Source organism: Plectropomus leopardus, chromosome 16 (assembly GCF_026936395.1).
Source record: "Plectropomus leopardus strain MGB_pleo_1.0 chromosome 16, ASM2693639v1, whole genome shotgun sequence".
NCBI classification, from domain to species: domain Eukaryota; kingdom Metazoa; phylum Chordata; class Actinopteri; order Perciformes; family Serranidae; genus Plectropomus; species Plectropomus leopardus.
In genome coordinates this window covers 34,662,450-34,679,949 of record NC_142191.1, presented here as the reverse complement: position 1 = coordinate 34,679,949, position 17,500 = coordinate 34,662,450, and the positions used below count along the sequence as shown (strand labels likewise).

At 43.1% G+C, this 17,500-nt stretch overlaps 1 long non-coding RNA gene and 3 other non-coding genes across 6 annotated transcripts in view; 2 read left to right on the top strand and 2 right to left on the bottom strand.

Annotated features, from left to right (window-relative positions):
- Window positions 1-6,095: 6,095 nt before the first annotated feature.
- On the bottom strand, window positions 6,096-6,167 carry trnad-guc (transfer RNA aspartic acid (anticodon GUC)). Its single transcript has one exon. It is a non-coding gene; the product is annotated as a tRNA-Asp (tRNA).
- Window positions 6,168-11,897: 5,730 nt separating this feature from the next.
- On the top strand, window positions 11,898-11,968 carry trnag-gcc (transfer RNA glycine (anticodon GCC)). The gene has a single exon. It is a non-coding gene; the product is annotated as a tRNA-Gly (tRNA).
- A 210-nt stretch (window positions 11,969-12,178) lies between these two features.
- trnad-guc (transfer RNA aspartic acid (anticodon GUC)) lies at window positions 12,179-12,250 on the bottom strand. Its single transcript has one exon. It is a non-coding gene; the product is annotated as a tRNA-Asp (tRNA).
- Window positions 12,251-17,129: 4,879 nt separating this feature from the next.
- LOC148187047 (uncharacterized) overlaps window positions 17,130-17,500 on the top strand; it is a 15,877-nt gene continuing 15,506 nt past the window's right edge. For 2 of the 3 annotated variants that reach the window (XR_015779114.1, XR_015779116.1), the window contains exon 1: window positions 17,130-17,235. This is a non-coding gene — a long non-coding RNA (uncharacterized LOC148187047). The remainder of the gene's footprint in view (window positions 17,236-17,500) is intronic. The other variant, XR_015779117.1, reaches the window with a different exon arrangement.

The following is a 17,500-nucleotide window of genomic DNA, read 5'->3' as shown; positions in this document are numbered from 1 at the left end:
CTACTGGAGAAATATCCTGTCACAATTCATGGGCCAAAACCAAAACAGGAACTTCTACTGGGTGTGTCCTGTTGGCGAAAGGTGTATGAGTGCTGGGAGAAGCGGCAGCTGAAACTGCGACAAGAATATGTTCGCTGTGAGTATTTTCTTTTGACATTATTTTCACGTAAACATAATTACATGATTCAAAGTCCTAAATTATTATCTTCATGACTAACACAACTTTTTTTTTTTGACAGCACTCTTCCCTTGGCGTCAGCCAACACATAAGCGGCTCGCAAAATGTGTTGCAAAGCAGGCATGGGTCGGTAAAGTCGGTAGCCAACGACTTCTTGACGGGTGGAGACCCTCTGGATCTGATGGTAACATCATGAACTGCCCAAAGATTCAGAGACTTGTGAAGAAACAGAAGTGGAAAGGACTTTGCATCCAACACTCTGAAGGGAAGGGCACAAGAGTTTTCACAAAGCGCACATTGTGTACTGGTGAGGTGGTCTGTGATGATCATGGACGTGTTGTCACAGCCAGTGAGGGCCAAGAAGTGAGCAGCTGTGATTGCCACCCTGGACAGCAGACTCCAGGCCGGTTTATCAAGTGTTCAAAAAAAAAAAAGGCCAACGTCATGCCCAAACATTTCACGTTTGAAATGGATGGAGAGGAATGACATGTGACTCTTTTCCTTGCAACCAGGATGATTTCAGCACATCAAGAAGTGTTGCTTCCCGGTGGAGTCACCAAGAAATCTTTTGGAGAGGGAGGAGGGCTCCCATAATCTGCCAGACATCAGCCTTCAGTCATTCTGTTACATGTCCCAGACCCACTGAACTGTAATCGAATACTCTTAGCCAGCCCTGAAGGCTCCATCTTGACACGCAAAGACAATAAACCAGGACTTTTCCCTCTGCCTCTATGCAAAGTGGCCTGCTCTTCACCTGCCTGCATTCTCTACAGTACAAGTATACAATGTAAATACTGTAATTACAATTATACAAAGCCACATTCTGCTGCTCTTGCTGTCATACACTTTTGCTGCTCTTACAATGTTACTGTTAATACACATATGTACAGGTCACATACTTAAATCATCTGTCTATGCTGTTCATAATGTTACTGCTAATACACTGCCTGTTTTTATATATAATATATTCTGTCTACAGTGCACTGCATGAATACTGCACCACCTGTACATATTGTATATATGGCCTATGTACACTGCACAATGGCAACATATATTGTGACTGTACTTTTTAAATATGTCTGTCTTAGTAAAGTGTGGTGCTGCTAATGCAATTATTTGTCTCCTGTGTATCATTTGGGGAATGTCGGCACAGGTAAGAGTGAGGGCCAGAACAAAAGCAGGGTCGTTACAGGAACGTGGCTCATCGGGGGATGGGACATGGCAGCGTCCCACAGAGCAGCAGTAGTTGCAGTAGTAGTAAGCCTGGACCCTGGCTTGCTGTGGGGGGAGGGGGGTTTTCAAGTGGTTAGACTCATTCTGTGTAAGATACGGGTCACTGAAGGCATAAAAACCTGACAAAGTGATCACAATTATGGGGAGGTGTGTGGAGCAATATCCCCCTGGCTGAGTCTCACCTCCTACAGAAAGGCTACTGCTGTATGAGAGGGCCAGAACAAAGTGCTGGTCTGTGGGGGTCAAGTTGGTAGGCTCATTTGTCCCAAGCTATGGAGGGTTTATTTATTTATTTACCCCTCCATGGCCTGGCAGAGCCCTCCCCAAATGACCCTGGTGTACTAACTTGACCCCCACAGACCAGCTCTTTGTTCTGCTTAATGGCTCTTCTTTTGTTTAGGCACTCTCACACTGCAGCCTGCCTGCACACAACACTGCAGGCCCATATAGCTCACCATTGCCATCATGTGGTCAGAGCAGGTAATGCAGGGTCACCCCTGCCACTCAGACTCCATACTTATAACATTGTAACATCTGTAACCTTTGTATTGTTTCCTTAGGGAATATAAATATGGGTCATAATTTGGAATATATTTATTGGCACTTGCATTTGAAGCATGCGCTTTAGATTTTTTTGAAAACTTTTTGAAAATTTAGATATTCTGAAAATAAATAAATAAATAAAAATCATATTCTTTGTGGCTTAACACTATACAGTTATAGTTATACAAGGAAACCTACTGCATTACAATGCATTACTGTTTGTTGTACTGTGTTTATTCAGATCACACAAAAAAAACTTGACCATGCCTTCATGCCGGTTCCCATCAACATGATCTTGTAGCTCAGCAGAATCTCCAGGGCCACAAACACCAGTGTCATCATCTTACCCCACATCCTAAACATAATCAAAAGGATCAGTTAATTAGAGTTTGTATTGAATAAACAGTTTAGAAAAAAAAACACCTCAATGTGCTTTGAATCAAAGCAACAAAGTAAAACACTAAACTCTGACTCGGCAGCTGTAATCTATTCTGCCCGCCCTGAGCGTTAGTGTCCAGATTGGCAGATAGTTTATGAAAATAGGAGACCGTTGTGCCCGGTTTACTCACATTGCACAGAAAGTTTACCATGCCTTGAGTAGAATCTCCACAAAGGGCCACAAACACCAGTTTAAATACTTTATGAAAATAGGAGACTGTACTTGATTTTGTTGTTCATTGACACAAAGGCACTCACTCAGGCCCTGGCCTGCGCTGAGGCATGACAAGACCTGTCTGGGGAAAAAAAAATTAAAATAAATACAATTTTGTTTGGCCAAATACTGTGGAATTATCCACTCTGATGATCCCTGATGTCTGTTTATTGTGTTTTGCCCATTTTTAGGACATCTGGTGGATTTTCAGGTGAGGGCTGACCTTGTCAGCACATGCGCTGAGGCATGACAGGACCCTTCTGGAAAAAAAAGTTTAAAAAAATGAATAAATACAATTTTATTTGGCCTAACACTGCAGAGTGGTCTGTGGAATCCTTTCTTATGACCCCTCATGTCTTTTTATGGTGTTTTTGCCCATTTTCAGGACATTTGGTGCATTTTCAGCGAAGAGAAAAATGGACTCCAACATCCAATTAGGACGGCGGAGTCAATGCACGCTCCATCCAGACCCGCCCCATGGCGGGCCAGTCCAGCTCCCTCTCAAGGGAAGAACCCAAACTTGTGATTATACGAAATATATATATATATATTATATATATATATATATATATATATATATACACACACACATATATGTACTTACACACATACATATCTATACACAGCCATACCATTATAAGAAATATATAAAATATAATATTAAATTAAAAAAGCATATGAAAAAGCAATGGTTGGGGTGAGGTCAGATTAAAGTATGATTGGGGTTAGAATAAATAAAGATTAGGGTTAAATGGCAAAAGGCATATAGAGTGATGAAGGAAAACAGTGATTGAAGTAAGGGTGTAATCGAATATATTAAAATTTAGGGTTGAAATAAATAGTGATTGGAGTTAGGGTCCAATAATATTAGCGTTCGGGTCAAATTGCAAATGGTTAGGCTTATGGTTAGAGAGTGAGGGTTAAGGTTAGGGTTAGGGGTTAGGGCGAGAGGTTGGGTTTAGGCACGAAAGTAAATTCTTTCATTCAAGCCTAGCGGAAATGTTGTTCCTAATTTATTAATCCAGTCCCTCTCTGCTCTTCTTCTCTGGGCCGTGGACCAGTGTGGATTACACTCCAGGACCAAGGCCTGAACCACATCCCAACCATGAGGGACGAAATGCTGGACAACATGTCGGTCTGTATGCTTTTGTCTAATTATATTATGTTTGTGACATGTAACCCGTACATGAATAGTATGTCTCGTTTCCCCCACATATCTCAAACTACACACTTTACACATCATCAAATAAACACAATTTTTAGTGAAAATAGTCCCCTGTAAAGCCGTCCTAAACACCTTTTGTTTATGTGAATCATACACCCATTTTAATTGTTTGAAATAATTATTCCTAGGAACAGCTCTTTGATTGACCCGTGACCTGACCTTTGCCCTTACCAAAAAATCTTGAAGATTTTTATTTTTTCGGAACGCAGCAATAACTCTAACATCATTATGGGGTTGATGTGATCTCATTGTGGCCTCTAAATTGTTTTTAATTTGTCTGACCAGCTTCACTGTAGATGGAGAGTAGGTGGTGACAAATGGGAGTGCAGTGGACACCAGGAGGGGTTTGGCCTGGAGGAAGGCCTTAAAGCTGCTTCTCAAAAAGGTCCTAGAGTCCCCTCTACTGGACAAAGCTGAGAACAGCACCTTGGTGGCCTGTTTAAAATCCCCTTACTGTGTACATATCCTGTGAAAACGTAATAATTGTGACTTAATAATACCTGCAAATGTATGTTTGGGATGATGACTACTTTTATGTAAGAGTGCATGTGTATCCGTGTCCTTAAAGTGAACTTCAACATCCAATGGATTGTGTAGTGTAAATTTGGGGCTTTTAAATGTGGTTGTGTCCAAAAAATTAACCGAATTACGATGTGTTGTGGCTTTTAATTTGATTTAGGGCTTGTGATTGTTTAAGGTGTCCAAAAAAGCAGCAAATTCATCCTCAGAATAGGTCCAAATGCCCCAAATGTCATCAAGGTATCTATAATAATGCAAGGGTTTTTTTTTTAATCACATTTGTCCAAAGCTGCAGTCTCCCATGAGGCCATAAAAATATCAGCGTATGCTGGAGCAAATTTCTTGCCCATGGCTGTGCCTTTTATTTGGAGAAATAATTGTCCATCAAATTCAAAATCGTTGCGGGTCAGATTAATTTCCAATAATTTGAATAATTCCTTATCTGGTCTTCTTTTGTCGTGAAATTTATAAAAAATGTCTCTAACGGCTTGGATGCCTTCTTGTGTGTCTGTATTTGTGTAAAGGCTCTCGACATCAATAGTGAACAAAAGGGACCCTGTGGGGATGGTGAGGTTTTTAATTTTATCTGTGAAATCATAAGTGTCCTTAATATAGCTTTTATGTTTTTTTGCCAATGGGTTTAAATAATAATCAATAAATTCAGCAGACCTGTATGTCTCGCTGCTACAGTCAGACACTATAGGTCGCCCTGGAGGAATTTGAAACGGTTTGCTCCAAGTGCTCGGATCCTTATGGATTTTGGGAAGACAAGGCCCGTCAATGGCTGACTGGCGCCAACGGTGCAAGACACATAGCCAAACCTATGTCGACAAATGCTCACCAACGGTCCGACATTGAGCGTTGAACCACCGTGGGCTCGGTGTGTCAGGGTCCAAAGTGTGCCTTACCTGTCGAAATGAGCAGCCTAGACACGGGAACTGCAAGGAAATTTGGGCTGTTTTCTCCTAATAATTTTTTGAAAGCAATTTTTTGCCGAACGCGGCCGAGTGTACCCGAGCAAGGACTCCGACTCACTGGCTCGCTCACACAGATGATCCAAGAAGCTCACGTTAAATCGAAGTTTGACTTTACGTTTGACACCGCAGTCGTAAAAAATGTTGACTCTGTTGCAGCTGACAAACTGGTCATGCAGGTCCACTCCTCCTGTGTGTGTTACAGTCTTGGATACACTTGGGCTGTCTGACCTTGTCCATGCCTCTTCTGTTTGTTCCATCTCTTCGCCTCAGTTTGGGTGAACTCCCTCTCCATGTTCGACACCACAGTGACCACGCTGTTGTCATTCCACCTTACAATCAGGTTCTCTCCCTCAACCAGATACTCAGCATCTCCTCCAGGTGTCTTCTTGAAGGTCTGGGGTGCTGTGAAGGGAACGCTATGGAGCTGATTTTATCGCAGCGTGCCCCAGCTGCCATAGCCTCTCAGGGTCCTCTCATCCACCAGGGACAGCGATATAAAGAGGTTGTCATTGTGGTTCAGTGGTAGAATTCTCACCTGCCAAGAGGGAGTTTTGAGTTCAATTCCCGGTCAATGCAAATATCCTTTGCTTCGATGAAAATGTGCTAATTGGCCTAAAATGTGTGCTTAGTCTGTCAGTGAGCCATCCGGAAATCACTATTACAGTGCTCTTGCTCTTGCTGCCACTTTTCCAGCTGATTCAGCATATTGTTTAGCCATATGACATGGATGAGGTGAGATGATGCAGCACATTTGAAAAGGCAGCTAACCTCCCCATCGGGGAATTGAACCCCGGTCTCCCACGTGACAGGCGGGGATACTCACCACTATACTAACGAGGAGTTGTCTATGAAATTCAGCCCTCCACGGAATACTGGTGGAGTATATCGGTGTATCGGTGTACCTTGACTGAAACTGCAGTGTCAGGTTTGTTATGTAGCAACGAATTGCTTTCAAAAAATCAGTAGGAGAAAACAGCCCAAATTTCCATGCAGTTCCCGTGTCTGGGCTGTTCATCTCGACAGGTAAGACACACTTCCGGCACCGACACACCGAGCCCACAGTCGTCCGACGCTCAATGTCAGATCTTTGGTGGGGGGGGTTTAGTTCTTTTGCTGCTTCTTTGTAAAGTCCACGTTCATGTCCTTAGTTTTTCAGACTTTGGACATAATGTATATTATCGTGACGTATTATCCTGAGTGCCACTGTAGTGAGCGCCACTATTGCTCTGCTTTTACATTTTTATATGATTTGTGCACAGAAATATTCATTTGTAAAGTACAAAAAAGCTGCTGAATGTATTGGAGTCAAAAGTATAAGTAGCATGAAAAGACAAGGCTCAAGTACAAGCACCTCAAATTTTGTACTTGAGTAAATGTACAAAGAGTTGGTTAACAGCAATTTCTAAAATTAAAACCTTTCAAAAACCTATCAAAGCTGTGGGACCACCTGACCAGATTTATACCAGCAGCACATTTCCATGTTCTGCGACATGCCGCCAAACACCACACATGTACTCCCCCTGAGGGCCGTGTTTAGGGATACGTTGGAAGTTACAGATCTCTCAATCATCGCCAGCAGCAGCAGCTAGTCATGCAGCATCAGGAAGCGTGTGATGTTTGGAATATGATAACAGAAATCTCTACTTTTTACCGGCTTCTTAATAATATTTGCATCATATCTTTTGTTATCGCTTATTGCATTCTTCCCATGTTCCTTCCCAAAGAAATCAAGCAATTTGCTGTCCCAGGTTTCAGTGTACAGTATTTTAAATAAGAAAACATGACAATTTCAGAAATATGTGCTCTTTTTTGTATTATTCGAACACTGACGCAGCCCTTTATTATTTATACAGTCTCGTGCACCAGCTCAGGCTCCTTCCCCACCAGAGAGGTGACATTCCACGTCCCCAGAGCTAGCTTCTGCAGCCAAGGATCAGACCGCCAAGGTCCCCGCCTTCGGCTGTTGCCCAACTCACATGGCACCCGACCCCTATGGCCCCTCCTACGGGTGTTGAGCCCATGGGCAGGAGGTCCCACGTCGCCTTTTCGGGTTGTGTCCGGCCAGGCCCCATGGGTAAAGGCCCGGCAACCAGGTGCTCGCCATCAAGCCCCACCCCCAGGCCTGGCTCCAGGGTGGGCCCCGGTGACCCACGTCCGGACGAGGGAAACTCTGAACCATTTGTCTCGTTCATCATAGGGGTCCGTTGAGCTACACTTTGTGTAGTTCCTCCCCTAGGACCTGTTTGCCACGGGTGACCCTACCAGGGGCATAAAGCCCCCGACAACTGAGCTCCTAGGATCACTGGGACACGCAAACCCCTCCACCACGATAAGGTGGTAGCTCAGGGAGGGGTACCTTGTGATGAATAACTCAATTTGACCCGTTATGTATAAAGTCACGTATCTCATCACCACTATTGTCCTATTGCAGCAATAACAAACATGTGGACACCATTATGCTTGAACATGGTGTTTGCCATCCTCCCGATCACGCCCCTCAAACACACAGCTTTGAAGATCCTTGGTTTGACCTTATTAAGTAATCACACATAACGTTATCCAATGGACTATAAAGAACTTAATTAATAATTACTTAGATATGGGATTATTGTTTAACATTATACAATAAATGCAAAACACGATAGAACTATAAAGTTAATTACAAAATTACGCATAACTAAGGCCACTAGCTGGCAGTAGGAGAAAGACGAGGGAACTAGATAAACTAAGATAAACTCATCTCCTTAAAAAAGTGGGGGAAACAGCGCCACCACAATTCCACTTTTGGCCAAAAATATATTGCATCTGTAGTGATAGTCTCTACCATAGACAATGAATGGGAAAAGTTAGTAAAGTTAGTGATCACTATATCCGGTTCCCTCACAAAAGGTCCCCACTTTCAAAACCGGGCGTAAACATATGACACGTTTTGGAACAACTTGTTGTTCAAACTGTACAACGTGACCAAGCATGGAAGACTAATATCTGATTGTCACTGTACGCAGCACAACAACTTTTATCGCGTTTCCGTAGTGTAGTGGTTATCACCTTCGCCAACCGGGCGGAAACAAGGAGACATTTTTGTGATCATATCTCAAACATCACATGTTTCCTGACGCTGCATGACTAGCTGCTGTTACTGGCGATGATCAAAAGATCTGCAACTTCCACCATGTCCCTAAACGCGGCCCTCAGGGGGAGTACATGTGTGGTGGTGTGCTGTTTAGCGGCATGTTGCAGAACATGGAAATGTGCTGCTGGTATAAATCTGGTCAGCTTCTCTGAAGGACAAAAGAAGCACATGGACGAAAGATATAGACAGCAGTGCTACCCCGGTTTCAGGTTTAAAAAGATGGATTGTAATTTTGTTTTTTGTTTTGTTTGTGAGGGTATACAACCAACCCACCAGCTAAACCCAACTAACAAAACAAAGACCAAACAACCCAACAAACCCCAACAAAATAACAGAAAACGCATTTTAAAAAAGAACACCTCACCACTTTGGTCCACCTTGGTACCATGGCTCCCCCTCGGTCCCCAGCAACTGGATCCTAGAAGCACCTTTAAGGGGCCAGAGGGAGGCCAAGGACACTAGACAGAGCCAAGAGGAAAATCACACACTATAACAAACAGAAGGACATATCGCTAACAAGGTGCGCGGGACAACGCGTCCGCCACCACATTGTCCCGCCCCTTTGATGTGACGAATGTCCAAACTGCAGGACTGCAGGAACAGAGCCCAGCGAACCAGCCTCTGGTTAGGACACTGCAACGAGTTAAGGAACGTCAAAGGGTTGTGATCTGTGAAGACCACCACAGGATCTGAACTAACATACTTCCGGCGCCGACGCGAGTGGCAGCCTCACCAGTAGCTCTGTAGTTTAACTTGTGTTTTTCATCGCTGTTTTTTTTTTTATTTTTTTTAAACTTTTCCTCCTCTTCACTTTTATGCTGCACATACTGGGCAGTTCTTATTATATCCGATGGATATTTTATCTCCTGGAAGAAATAACCTTGTTTATTCAAGGGGACAGCTGCTCTCTCTCCGGACAATGGGGAAAAACGGCAGCTTTTGCTTTGTACCAGAGGAGCTGAGACGGCCGTACCGGGGCTGCAGAGCCGGCGCTAAGGTGAAGGCTAGGCAGAAAGCAAAGCGGTGGAGGTACAAGCCATCCATTCCATCCGTCGTCATGGGGAATGTAAACGCACTGACCAACAAGACCGACGAGCTGGCGGCTCTGGTGAAGAACCAGAAAATCTACAGGGAGTGTAGCCTGATGTGCTTCACGGAGACGTGGCTAACCGGCATCACTCCGGATGCTAATGTGGATTTGCCTGGATTCACCACCGTACGAGCGGACAGGGACGCTAAGCTAACCGGCAAACGCAAAGGCGGGGGACTCGCACTGTTCATTAACAACAGATGGTGCAACCCGGGACATGTAACGGTTAAAGTGACGGTATGTTATCGGGACATTGAGCTGCTTGCGGTGAGTCTCAGACCTTACTACATGCCCAGAGAGTTCTCCCACGCCATTGCTGTTTGTGTTTACATTACTCCGCGGGCAGACGCGGAGGTGGCATGTGACGTCATCCACTCTAACATCGCGACGCTGCAAACACAGCACCCTGAGGCTTTCATTGCAGTCTCTGGTGATTTCAATCATGTCAGCTTGGACTCTACTCTCCCAACATTTCATCAGTTTGTTAACTGTCCGACCAGGAAAAACAAGACAATTGACCTCCTTTATGCCAATGTGAAGGATGCATACTGTTCCTTTCCTCTTCCTCCACTGGGGAAATCAGACCATAGTCTTGTCCTTCTCCAGCCCCTATACAAACCACGGGTACTCAGGGAACCCACAACTACACGCTCCTTCAGGAAATGGTCTCCAGAGGCAGTGGATGCTCTGAGGGGCTGCTTTGAGTGTACTGACTGGAGTGTGCTACAAGAACCACACAGCGAGGACATTGAGGGGGTCACACACTGCACCACGGACTACCTGAACTTCTGCATGGACATTGCTGTTCCCACCAAAACTGTGCGCTGCTTCCCTAACGACAAGCCCTGGATTACCAGCGATGTCAAAAACCTCCTCAACAAGAAAAAGAGGGCGTTTAAAGACAGAGACCGGGCAGAGCTGAAGCGCGTACAGGGAGAACTCGAGGTCCGACTGAGAGAAGCAAAGGAGTCCTACAGCAGGAAGCTGGAGCAGAAGTTGCACGGCATCATCATCAGGCAGAGGAGTGTCTTCAGTGACAGGCTGCTGTCCCTGTCCTGCTCCACTGACAGGCTGAGGAAGTCGTTTGTCCCACAGGCCATACGACTCTTCAATTCCTCCTCACACAGACAAACACTGTTTGCACTGTTGCACTGTTCATACTGGTATTGCACTGTTTTTATTGTTTATTGTTGTTTTATATCTTGCGTTTTTGCATATTCTGCATCTCTCTTTTCTCTGTATATATTGCTTGTATATTTATTGGTCTATATTCTATTCTGTATGTTTATTATGCTGCTGGTTACTTAAATTTCCCTCGGGATCAATAAAGTACCTATCTATCTATCTATCTATCTATCTATCTATCTAAAATGCTGCAAAGCCAGGATCAATGCCAACGCTTCCTTCTCGATGACCACGAGTCAAAGCCTACTCATCAGCCGAGGCAGCGGCCTCAGCTGCCATCTCCACCCTGTTCTCACTCATATATATAGCCACATGCTCAGGTATAGAATTTTTAAACTGCTCCAACACTATCAAATTGCGCAGATCGCCGTCGCTGCAAAACTGTACATGGATACCAATGGATATTATCGTCCCGGGAAGGTAGCTAATGATCATGGTTCAAACCTTGGTTCCCCCTGTATAAAATTCAAAACAACAACAATTTGAACTGGTTTCTTTATGCATAAATAACCTTTGAATCAAAAATACAAGGAGGAGGAGAAGGAGAGGAGATCCTTCTCCCCGCTTTACCAGGACCCAAATAAATGACAAAACAAGCATGATAGATGCATGAATGTACCATGTTATTGTTTGCATATGATGCTACTGATGAATCATCAATATCATCCTTTCTACAGCGTCATACCCCATATGTAGAATGTTCTGTAAAAGCAATATCACACTTGGGTTTGTGATGTTGGTCTGGATATCATCGCTGTTGCTTTTGTCGACCGAACAGCACTAGCGATGACCTCGAGTCAAACATCACAAACTCCATTGTGATATCGCTAAATAACGTACAGCCTTGTGTACCAGTAATAGCACCAGCTGTTCACCATGGCACTGTTCAGGGCCCAGCTGAAGCATGGCCACCACCACTTCTTGGACCGCATGTTGACTCTGTAGCGGCTGACAAACTGGTCATGCAGGTCCACTCCTCCCATGTGTGTTATAGTCTTGGATACACTTGGGCTGTCTGACCTTGTCCATGCCCCTTCATTCAGATTGGTCACTGTCACAGTCTGTGTTATGTGCATGCATTTCTGACTCAGGCACAACTGTGATGTCCACCACAGTTTCAGAGTCCTGCAGCATGGTGGCTGGGGGTACTGCAATCACGTGAGCATTGGTGGTTCAGTGGTAGAATTCTCGCCTGCCACGCGGGAGGCCCGGGTTCGATTCCCGGCCAATGCAGGGAGACCTTTGCTTCATTGAAGCTTTACTGAAGGGCCTTTCATGTGAGAAAGCTGAGAGACGTTAGTCAGTGGACCATCCGGAAATGACTATCACAGTGCTCTTGCTGTTGTTGCCACTTTTTTTGTTGCCAGCCGATTCAGCAATGTTGTTTAGCCCTCTGACAGAGACGAGTTGAGGCGACGCAGCATGTTCGAAAAGTCAACTAACCTCCCCGTCGGGGAATTGAACCCCGGTCTCCCGCGTGACAGGCGGGGATACTCACCACTATACTAACGAGGAGATGTCTGGTTGGAATAGCCCTCCACGGAGTAGAGGCGGGTTCGATTCCCGGTCAGTGCAACACCTTTTGGCAAGACTGAAACTACAGTGTCAGGTTTGTTATGTAGGAAATAATTGCTTTCAAAAAATCAGTAGGAGAAAACAGCCCAAATTTCCTTGCAGTTCCCGTGTCTAGGCTGCTACGAGTGGAGCCTGACAAGGCTTGTTTTAAAGGTTTAAACTTTTCCAAGACTTTGTAGCCAAACTACGCAGTCAAAGTCTGCTCTGGTCTAAGGTCCTGAAGCTCTGGGACACACTGCCTATGAATATCTGAGAAGCCACCTCGCCAAATATTTTCAAAAGAAAACTAAAAACCTCTCTTCTGATGATGAGACTTTTTTCCCCAGGTTTTAAAGGGTTAAATAATACTTTTATTTGAGCTTTCATTTTAATATTTTGCTAATAAAAGTCGCTTTACTGCAAACTTGGATATGTTAGTTATATGTTAATTTTCAAACATGTTTCTTTTCCTTTGTTGCCCTTTCTTTTCATTTCTATTTTCCTTCCCTTTTTTTTTTTTATTTATTTCAGGTGATTTTCTTGTAGCCTGCTTTTTGACAACTGTGCATTTCATTCAGAGACCGAGTTCATTTTAAACCTTCATCTCTACACTCTGTGCTACTCGTCTTCTCGGAATGTTCAACTTATTGATGACTACCTGAAAGACCGGGAACAGTGTTGCAGACTCCTCAACACTGTTCCCGGTCTTTCAGGTAGAATGGAAACAAAAACATAACGTCTCTGCTGTAACTGTACAAAATCATCATCTGTGATTGGTCGTAAGCTGGACACGGGCGGCTCTCAGAGCGGTCACGGAGTCCACTGCAGGTTGGGACTGCGGGGCTGCTGGTCAGACTGGCTGCATGAGTGTTGTGTGAGTGGAGAGGAGACGACAGCCGCCCTCGCTGTACTCGGCTCTCGTGAGCTTGGTTGTAATGTGAACCACAGAGCGGGATGTGTTAGATGCTTTCAGCTTTGTCAATACAAGTTGCTAGATTTGCTTTGTCAACACAATCATTCCCCAGATGACCAGAAGAAACTCGCTACATTTGTTGCTGGTCGCTTTTGACAAATTAAGTCGCCAAGGGGGTTTGAAAAGTCGCTAGATATAGCTACAAAGTCGCCAAGTTGGCAACACTGTGTGGCGGAATGTTTTTTTCTGTGACATCCCTGCCCTGCAGCAGCCTCGGCCGCCTTCCTCTTCCTGTAGGCTGTAGTTCTTGGTGTTCTTAAAAGTACAGTAAGAGGAGGCGGACCAGCAGGGACAGGAGCGATCAGGACAACTGGGAGCTGTGCTGCTGGAGGAGGAGGAGGAGGAGGAGGAGGGGAGGAGAAGGCCAGAGGGTCCAGGACCAACAGGAGCTGGAGGAGGGGGAAAAACAACACCAGTTTAGGGCCCTGGCTGCTCCTCATCTGGAGGAGGAGGAGGAGGAGGGTGGGGGAGACCCCTGGTGGAGGGGTACAAGTACCTCAAATTTTGTACTTGAGTAAATGTACATAGATAGCTAGATATCTCCAGATATGTGAAGCTAAAAACTCCAGCTTGGAGATGTTTTTGGAGACATAGCAGTTGTTTAAACTCTGGCAAAGATTTGTGTAGTCGTAGCACTGCATGTCATTGTCTGACCTTTTGTTGAAAAAGAAATATGCCTCGTTCTTTGTCATTATTTTGATAAAGTCACAAAGCTCAGGCATCACAGTCTTCGTCAGCAGACACAGATCTAACTTTTCCTTCCCTTCCAGTGAACCGACTCTGGGAACAAGCCTGCGCCTTTAAAATACCTAACCTTGTGGTGGATGAGACTCCCTGTACCCACAGAGGACGTCCATGTGCTTTTTTTGTCCTTCAGAGAAGCTGAAGATGTCAGCTCCCGTTACTGTGTCACTGCGACATCTTCTCAGTCTGTCAGAAAACAAAATATATGGACTCAGAGTTGGTTAACAGCAATTTCTAAAATTAAAACCTTTCAAAAACCTATCAAAGCTGTGGGACCACCTGACCAGATTTATACCAGCAGCACATTTCCATGTTCTGCGACATGCCGCCAAACACCACACATGTACTCCCCCTGAGGGCCGTGTTTAGGGATACGTTGGAAGTTACAGATCTCTCAATCATCGCCAGCAGCAGCAGCTAGTCATGCGGCATCAGGAAGCGTGTGATGTTTGGAATATGATAACAGAAATCTCTTATTGTTTCCGCCTGGTCTCGAGGGACCTTTCACGTGTTAGGCGAATATGATAACCACTACATTACGGAAACTTTGTGCTTCGCAGTCACAATCGGATATTAGTCGTTGATGCCACCTCGCCAAATATTTTCGAAAGAAAACTAAAAACGTATCACTTATGATGATGAGCCTTTTTTTTTCCAAGTTTCAGTGGGTTAAATAATACTTTTATTTGAGTAGTCGTTTTAATATTTTGCTAGTAAAAGCTGCTTTACAGGAAACTTAGATATGTTAGTTATGTGATTTACAAATGTACTCATTCATTCATCTCTGAATGCATGACATACATTTTTAATTTTATTTATTTATTTTACTTTTAAAAGTTTTGAATTTGCCACTGTAAATCAGCATCTATTGATTGATTGAATTTGTCAGTGGTCATTTTGCAGCCTCCTCATCACATTGTTTTTGGTCTGTCCTGTGTCCATTAGGTAAGCAGCAGCACCTCTGCTGGTGAAAAGCCAGAACTAAAAAGCTTACAGCACCAGGTATTCCCAGGCGGTCTCCCATCCAAGTACTGACCTGGCCTGACCCTGCTTGGCGTCGGAGATCAGACGAGATCAGCAGGGTCCTTGAGGGTGCATGGGAGTTTGCCCAACCACTCCACATGTGCTTTGTGGACTTGGAGAAGGCATTCGACCGTGTCCCTCGGGGAGTCCTGTGGGGGGTTCTTCGGGAATATGGGGTTTCGGACTCCCTGATACGGGCTGTCCGTTCCCTGTATGACCGGTGCCGGAGCTTGGTCCGCATTGCCAGCAGTAAGTCAAACTCGTTTCCGGTGAGGGTTGGACTCCGCCAGGGCTGCCCTTTGTCACCGATTCTGTTCATAACTTTTATGGACAGAATTTCTAGGTGTAGCCAGGGTGTTGAGGGAGTCCGTTTGGTGACCTCAGGATTGGGTCTCTGCTCTTTGAAGATGATGTGGTCCTGTTGGCTTCATCAGGCCATGACCTTCAGCTCTCACTGGATCGGTTCGCAGCTGAGTGTGAAGCGGCTGGGATGAGAATCAGCACCTCCAAATCCGAGGCCATGGTTCTCAGCCGGAAAAGGGTGGCGTGCCCCTCTGGATCGGGACTAAGTCCTGCCCCAAGTGGAGGAGTTTAAGTACCTCGAGGTCTTGTTCACGCAGTGAGGGAAGGATGGAGCGGAGATCGAAATATACAAAATAGAACAAAATACTTTAAATAGATTTACAATTTTAAAAAGAAGACTTTACAAAAATATTTCATGCAAATTAAAACAGAATTCATACATTTGTAAAGATATTTATATATAAAGACTACAAATAAAAATGACTTTTTACAAATGAAAAAAAAATGCTTTATACTAATAAAAAAATGCTTTTTACATTACCAAAAGTACATACAAATAAAGAATTTTAACAAATAAAAAATATTAATAGAAATAAAAAACACTTTTATTAAAAGAAAAGTCTTTTTAGTTAAAAAAAACATATTAATGAGAAAGACCTTATAATAATAATAAAAGATTTCATACAAATATTTTAAAAGTCTTAATTCAGACTTTATCCAAATAAACCAAAATAAAGAAGCCTTCATAAAAATAAAAAGGTCTATTACAAATACAAAAACTTTATGCAAATAAAAAAATAGGTATTTATAAAAATAAAAGACTTAAAAACAAAGACTTTATATTAAAGCTCGTCACAAAGCGACACTTTCTGATGAGTTTGGATCTGTTTACTTATTGATCTTAATTTCTCTTTATGTATTTTAAACTAAATTCCAACTTTTCTTACCTTCATCAGGTAAAATAATTATACCTGATATAATAATTATAGCTGATGAAGATGTGCTAGACTGAAATGTTGTTTTTCACTCAAGAAATATGTCAGCAGTAAGCAGGAAAGTGTGCAGGAGTTTCTCACTTTGTCTTAAGATTGCTCCTTTGTCTTCTTTTCAAATGATTTTCAACTTTTTATAATTTAATTATTTAAAAAAAAACCCAAAACATTAACTTCCAATAATCTGTCTCCCCCTTTAAAACATTTTTAAAATATTAATGTCCTATCATCTATCTCCCTCTTCAAAATATTTTAAAAATATTTTTAAAAATTATTATTAACGTCCATTTATCTCTTTCCCTTTAAGAAAATAATTTCACTATTTAAAAAAAAAATAATTAACTTCTAATCTTCTCCCTCTTATTCTTCCAAATATATGTTTAACTATTTGATGATTATTGTCAAAAATAATTGAACTTTTTAAAAGAACATTTTACCTTTTAATCATCTCTTTTCTTTAAAATAAAATCAACCTTTTTATTTTCAACTTCGAATCATCTCAAAAATCATTTTCAACTCTATTTTAAATTATTATTAGCTTCCAATTATCTCTCTCTTTTTCTTTAAAATATTTTAAACTTTTGAAATTAACTTATAATCATGATTTCCTTTAAAAAAAAAAAAAGGTTTAACGTTTTTAAAAACGATTTATTTCTCCCTCTTAAAACTCATTTTCAGGAGCAACAATGCGCCTTTAAATGACTTTGATGTCATTCTTCTTATTCTGCTGCTCATTTATTGACTCGCGCTGTTTTGCGTCGTCATTGTAATGTTTGCTGCATGACGTCATGACGCAGCGGACCCTGTGATTGGCTGACCGCTGATCAACGCTAATGATCGACATGTGCTTGTCATCGAGCTGGAGTGTGAGTGAGCGTGCAGCCTGCCGCCGCCGGACACACACCGTGACGGTAAGATCATGAAATATCAGCTACAATCATCAAATACACTATTCGATTTAGTTGCATCGCGATTTGAACGACGTGTTGTGGACGCTGAGTGAAAACTGAAGCAGCAGGCGGATCCCTGACACTCTCAGAGGGACAGTGTCCTTAAAATCTGTCCTGAAATGACACAGGGAACACGGAGAAGACAGTGTTTGAGTCCTAACTTTGACATTTCAGGACAGATTTTAAGGACACAGTTTCTCTCCGTGAAGCTGAACATGAACATGGT